Source organism: Dama dama, chromosome 22 (assembly GCF_033118175.1).
Source record: "Dama dama isolate Ldn47 chromosome 22, ASM3311817v1, whole genome shotgun sequence".
In the NCBI taxonomy this organism is placed as follows: Eukaryota; Metazoa; Chordata; class Mammalia; order Artiodactyla; family Cervidae; genus Dama; species Dama dama.
The window spans coordinates 51,005,127-51,012,370 of NC_083702.1; the positions used below are offsets into that span (position 1 = coordinate 51,005,127).

Here is a 7,244-nt window from a genome sequence, read left to right on the forward strand (position 1 = left end):
ACTGAACCCACGTCTCTTACGTCTCCTGCATTGGCAGGCAGGTTCTTTACTGCTAGTGCCACCTGGGAAGCCCCTATATTCAATATCCAATGGTAAACCACAATAGAAAAGAATATCTTAAAAAAGAGTGGATATGTATGTATAACTGAATCACTTTGTGGCACAGCGGAAATTAACACAGCATTGTACATCAACTTCAACTAGAAAAAATATTCCAGGAGCTGGAAAGAGGCAGTTCACCAAAGGCAAATCAAGCCTTGGTCATCAGAAGGAAGAGGAAGCAACGTCAGGCAGACAGAATCAGGTGCCCACCGCTCAACCTCAACTTCCTCACAAAGTCACATTTAACATATGAGGGTCACACGTGTGACATTTATTTATTATGGGTGGCATATACTGCTCTACTCCCTCCCCACCCCCATCTCTTGCTAACAGAACCTGGAACTTAAATTTTGCTCTGGTAGATGGTAAACAGCTCTTGAATTCAGGAACTAAGGACTCCTCCCCAAGCCCCAGGCAATTAACCATGATTGGGCTAAACCAACATGGTGACCCATTGCACTCTGCCAGGTATTGTCTTTCCATCCTCTTGTGCTGCTAGGCACGGCCACATACCTGAGTTCTGGCCAATGAGCTTCAAGGAGAAGTCAGCTTGGGGGCTTCTGAGAAAAGCTGAGAGGAAAGTTCCTTAACACCAGCCACTCCCCTCTTCTTGCCTTGAACATGCTGGTGTTAAGGACAAGATGCTTGGAGCTGCAGCAGCCACCTTGCAACCATGAGGCATCAAGCCTAAGAACAAAGACAGCATACTGAGGATGACAGAGGGGAGTGAGGAAGTCATCCGGAGCTATTGCACAAACCTGGAACTGCCTATTGCTAGACATCTTGTTATGAGATAATTAAATGTCTTTATTGCTACAGCCATCGTTAGGTATTCTGTAATGTGTAGCCAGACGCATCCTGACACTTTATTATAAAATGAAAGATTATTACACCCTCTAGTCTGTTTTTCTTTAAGGATCACAAAAGCCTTTCCAGAAGCTCTCACCAAAACCATTATCTCAGATGCTCCTTCTGCCAGATTTTCTGCAGCTGCCCATTAATATAACTTCTGGAAGTCGGCAGGGCGTTCACAGGTAGTGTTGGTAATCTATAAAGCTGTTTTGACAGCGTCGTGTACTGTATTATTAGTGGCACAAAGCAGGCAAGTTAATTTCCATTCCCTCTGAAATACATGAAGGAATAGGGTATAATTCAGTCCTTTATGGGTATTAAAGAGAAAATCATAAAGGACATTTTTTTGAATCATGAAGAGCCAAAAGCTTTGTGTTTTAAGGGACAGAGTCATGAAAATCCAACAATACATTAGCAAGACATTGTTGAAGCAATTGCAGAACTATATTTTGCTAAACAGAAGTGAATAAAATCTAACCTATTAACAAAAGACTCACATGCAGCAAAACAGCGAGACCCACCTCTCTGGCAACCTGTAGAAATCCTCAATAGAAGCTCTGGAGGGCGTACTTTGGTACTTGTAAACTAAAACAACAGTCACAACAAGTATTTGTTGAATTCACATTCTATTATATATACTGGTACTTTGGCCAGCGCTTTCAATGCATCAACTTATTTAATATTCATACCCACCCAAGGCCATAGTTACTATTATTGATATTATTTCACTCTGTAGACGAGAAAACAAATCTGGAGACATTAAGTAAACTAACAAAGGTTGCACAGTTCCACTGGTGTGCCAATCGTTAAATTTTCAGGAATTTTGTGAGCCAGTCATTAAAAATAGGTACTAGTATGGAACTAGTATGATGGGAGTATTAACACCATAGAATCTGAAACACTACAAATCCTCCTCCCCATTAACTAGTACACTACTAATTAATTATGGGTATTGTTGTTGTTCAGTCATTCAGTCGTGTCTGACTCTTTGAGACCCCATGGACTGCAGAATGCCAGGCTTCCCTGTCCTTCACTATCTCCCAGAGTTTGCTCAAACTCATGTCCATTGAATTACGGGTACAGTTTCACTATTAATAGTCAACCAAAACAAATACATGACTATATTGATGAGAAATGGTAGACCAGGTATGTTGTTGATGGATTGGCAAACGGGTAGAATTAGTGACTATTCCAGAAATAAGAAGCCCCCAGATAAATCTAGGCAATGAAGTGTATATGTGTAATGAAAGAATTCTAAGAATACAGAAGAATCATCTCTGTGCTTCAGTAAGTCTCCAAATAGAAAAATGTAAATTCCTCAAAGCTTAATCAGTGTCATGGCCCCCAGCTCAGACATCTGAGTTATGTAAATATCACCAACTCCAGGGCTGGATAGTGTAGAATAAATTTGCAAGAATATAACTACTTTAAAGATATTTGCAGAGGCCTTAGCTTGGGGTCATTGAAAAGATTCCGCCCAACCAAGAACAAGAATTGAATCCACTTATGAGCTCAGAAAACAAAAATGATGGCAATATGTTCAGTGTTTAAAATTAGAGAAATGTAGCTGAATGTGTCTACAAGGCAGAATAAATTCACATTTGAACTGAAATTAAAAGAAAAATAATAAATATCCTTGGCCCTCAGCTCTTATTGTAAGTCTTAGATTATTTCCTGTACCACAGTCTACACTCTGGTCACTCTGACTGCTCACTTGGCCTTTGCACATGCTTTCCTCTCTGCTTTTCTCTTGGCTTAACAAACTCCTATGCAGCCATTGAGACCCAAGTCAAATATCACCTCCTCTGGGCAGCCTTCCCTGACTCCTCTAGGCAGCACGAGTCATACTGTTTTCTGAAGTCTTTCAGCCCCCTGGTAGATATCTCTATGTGGCTATGACTCACCCAATCACACACATCCTTCCCACGTGACGGTGAGCCCCAAGGACAGCTGTATCTAATTCTAATCTGTACCCCAGCACACTCCCTGCCTCTTCCCCTACCATTCTGCCTTATGTCCCACCTCAGTCACTCTGCCTACTCTCTACTTGTTGAGCTTGGCCAGGCTACCACCTGCTTTAAGGCTTTTGCATGAGTTCTACAAAGAATGCTCAGTACACACACACACAGACACCCTTCACCTGCTAGGAGCCAATCCTGAGGTTTGAGTCAATCTTCAGGCCTCAGCTGAAATGTCACCTCCTCAGGGAGGCCTTCCCTGATCTTCCAGGCTTAGCTAGATGCCACCTCTCCTCTTACTTTATATTCTCATGTTATCCTCCATTTTCCTCAACATTTATTATGGTTAGAATTACAGGCTAATTTCTGTACCAGCCTGTGATGTATAACTGCATTCTAGTGCTACAGTCCATGGGGTAGCAAAGAGTCAAACAAGACTGAGCACACACGCAAGCACGCACGTTTGCTAATACGTCTGTTGTTTGTCTCTCCCCTCAGTCTAAGATCTATGAGACCTTAGTTCTCCTGCTCTTTATATGCCCCCAACACCTAGCACAGGAACCGGGGCACTGTAGGTGGTAAAAATCATGCATTGAATGAGTGGATGGTTGGCTGGATGAGTCTGTTGGTCTACAGTTTATGTTTGAGGATGAGCAGAATGTTCATTGAGCTGATGTCGACTGAATTCCTTCTCATCTCTCTGCTGTTTCCATTTCCTTATAACTTACAGGTGCGTTAGCATATTGTTATCTTTCACATGGTCATGTGGTTGCTACTTGATTTTATACACAACTACTATTGATTAAAAGAAAGGGTCAGTTTGGATTACAAACCATTCCTGATAAAACCTTGAGTCCTTTTCAAGTAAGAGACTCAAAGAGACTTTTTCTTCATCCCCAGTGAAGCCCAATACAGCAAGGAGAGCAGACATAGCGCTCTCTCATTCAGCTCTCCCCGACCCCCGCCTCCTTTTCAGGATTCATTTCTCTCTGGAGGAGCATTTAGGGGAGCCCTGCTGGCTGTTTGCTAGGACTGGAATCATCCCAACAAAGCAAGAATTGTTCACATTAGCTGCGTAGGGAAGCAGCCAAGTCAAATAGACCCTCTCTCTGGGGCCATTAGGTAAAACTCTGACCTTCTCTCATCCCCTCCAGGCTAATTATCTAAACATCCATTGGGTAATTAACTCAAAGCTCCACCCACTTTGTTCTGATTGGTCTTCCATCTGTATCCTAAACCTGTCTCTTATAAAGTACAGGTGGTGGTGGTGTGGATTTTGCATGCAGGGCCAAGTCGCTTCAGTTGTGTCCAACTCTTTGCCACCCTATGGACAGTAGTCTGCCAGGCTCCTCTGTCCATGGGATTCTCCAGGCAAGAATACTGGAATGGGTTGCCGTGCCCTCCTCCAAGGGATCTTCCCAATCCAGGGATTGAACCCACATCTCTTATGTTTACCTGCCTTGGCAGGTGGGTATTTTACATGATTTTAGATCAATAGAACACCTGAAAATTTAAGTGTCATTGTTGAAAACCTACCCAAGCCCATATAATTGTGTACAACCTTTTGGGTTCTTTTTGATGGCTGTAAGAATTTCCAGAACGTTTGAAGTGGGCAAGGGTTAACTTCTCTTACAACCTTACTATAGTTAGACTGAAAGTGAACTTCAGAACAAATTCTACCACACTTCACAGACTTTACCTTTAACAGGCATGCAGTTAACAAATGGTTTATACCATGTAATTATAAACTTGGTAAAGTTCCAGCTCTCCAACTTTTTAACTGATCTGCTCATGTGTTACAGGAAACATTTTCTTGAGAATTAGATGACAAGGTTTGAGAGGCAGGATCCTGCTATTCCTATGGTTAGCAACCAGATAACCTGCAACCCCATGGCCAGCCACAGACATCATCTCTGAAGGTGTAGAGAAAGCCTTGTTTGACTCCACTACCTCAATCATCCGAGCAGGGGGAGTGTCACTTCAGCCAATCCGCTAATCTTGAACACCACGAATTTTACTAATGAAAGCCCAGTTCTAACATCTGTTAGGTTGTTGGCCACAAATTTCACTAGTAAAACCCCTCTTTTGCTATTCTCTGAGCTAATTAGTAAGACACCTGAGCTTGACCAGAGATACAGAAAACAGGAGATGGTAGCAAGTGTCTTGAGGTGTGACCCTTCTGATTAAATGTTATCTGTCTCCCTAGGAGTGTGAATCCCTGCCTCCCTGCACCATCTAGAACTAAGCATCTTTAAGTAGATTACAGAATACCAAGGCTTTTTTTAAACCTGAGATCCATAAACCCCCTGGGCTTCCATGAATAGAATTCAGAAGGTCCATGATTGTGGGTGGGGGGAATGACATCTTGATTTTTGTTGACCTCGGTATTTGCAAGCCCTGTAACTTCTCACCAACAGAAGTCAGATCTTTCCATATCACACTGCAGCGGCTATATACATCTTGAGATATCAACACTCACTGTTTTTTTAGATTATTAGACCCACTGATAGGTTTTTTGTTAACTATATTACTCTATCACAATACCTTCTATACTGCTATGCCATATATTGATAGTCATAGGCTATTTTGATAACAGTTTGATAACTGTGTTTCCATAAAATTGACTTACTTTGCAATATAATGCATTAGTTTTATGCATTTCTAAATATTAAGAAAAGGTCTACAGCACAGGAAAGAATTTCTGACCTGCCTGAGAAGCCACTTGACAGGTCAGGCCTTCAGAACATCGCTTTCTTGCTGAGTGTCTGAAACTTCACAGAATAGTGCTTAAGATTCTGGCCAACTAGTAACACCTGATACTCAGGTGGCTTAAGATCAATGTGCCAAGATAATACCCTCTGTTGCGCTCTGGGTTCCCCAGGAAGCAGACTCAGAGATGGAGATTTCCATACAGGAAGTTTACTGGGGAGTGTCTTTGGGAACAAAACCTGTCCTGTCGGTGCATGCAAGGATGCAGGATTAGATAGACGGAGAGGTAGGGCTTCGGTGCCAGCACAACATAGCCTTAGTTCACCCCACTGAGAGCTCTGGTGCTAGGCTGGTGCTTCAGGCTTGTCCCCCCTTGGCGGGGAGCTGGGCCTTTGTACCCCGACATCAACCCATCCCTGGATGTGGCTGGCCTTGGGTGAGTCAGGGCTCTCTGTCACCCATAAGCCTCCAACATGCCCAGCAACTGGGGAAATAAATGCTTCTGTCCTGGTGGGGTTCCGGCCGGCGCAGCACAACTCCCACTCCCCTGCATCCTCCCGTGAACACTCACCCACCTGGGCTGTCTCCAAACCTCGCAACTGTTCTGCAAGGTATGCACATCACCCCCATTCTAGATCGTAGACGCTGAGGTTCAGAACAAGGCAGTGATGCATCTCCTGCTATTGCTGTCAGTACCGCAGGCTGACACCTTCATTAAGTGTGGAACGTCAGGTTATATAACTCCATCCGTCCTCCAAACTAGAATTAGCAAACCAAGGAATGGCTCTAATTTCACTCACTTTAGCCTCTCCATTTCTGATCACCCTTGCCAGTTGCGCATCCCTGGCCCCTTGCCCCCACTCAATCACCAAGTGTTGGGTTTCCCTTCACCCTCCCACTCCCAGTCCTCACCTGCCTTCACATCTATTTCATTCCTCCCTTCCCCCCACCACCTCCACTTTCACCTGAATTGCTTTAAGAGCTTTCTGGCAATTTTCTGTGTCCCATTCCCAGCCCCTCTTCTCTCTCTCTCTCTCCCTACCAGCCAGAGGGACGGTCCTGGAGCGGAGCTGGGATCAGATCTGATTCTGGTGCCCATCACCTCCTGGCTCCTCACTGGGCCCTTTCTCAGCCCTCCTTCCCATCTCCTGCCTCCCCTACAGACGCTGCTCAGCCTCCAGCTAAACTGAGCTACTCACTTTATCCCCCATCTTTGCTCGTGATCTTCCCTTTGCCAGAAATGTCCTTCCCGCTTCCTGTTTCACTCTGCACTTGCATTCAATCATTCGGGGAATATTCGCTGAGCACCTGCCACATGTCCAGCACCATGAAGGAAGGAGCAGCGATCGAGATGAGCGAGATTCTGCCTTCCAGGGCTTTCCTTCTATTGGAAAAGGCAGATAGTGAACACATCAACTTGATAATTGCAGATTCTGGTAGCTGCTAACAAAGCTTCCAGGCCATGTGCCAAGAACAGATCACAGATGTGAGAGATACAGAGCTCCTTGATGCTTCCCTCACCCTTCAGTCTGGTGAGTATCATTTTCTGCCTTCACCATGATGGGAGACAAGCTCGAAAATAAGGAGGGCTGGGGAGGCACTGCGTGGCCGTGTGAGCGGAGA

General features: G+C 44.3%; 1 long non-coding RNA gene across 1 annotated transcript; it reads right to left on the reverse strand.

Annotated features, from left to right (window-relative positions):
* Positions 1 to 619: 619 nt before the first annotated feature.
* On the reverse strand, positions 620 to 5,901 carry LOC133043978 (uncharacterized). The gene is made up of 4 exons (XR_009689808.1): positions 5,619 to 5,901; positions 1,476 to 1,539; positions 1,049 to 1,225; positions 620 to 789 (listed from the first exon to the last, which is right to left on the reverse strand). It is a non-coding gene; the product is annotated as an uncharacterized LOC133043978 (long non-coding RNA).
* Between the last annotated feature and the right edge of the window lie 1,343 nt (positions 5,902 to 7,244).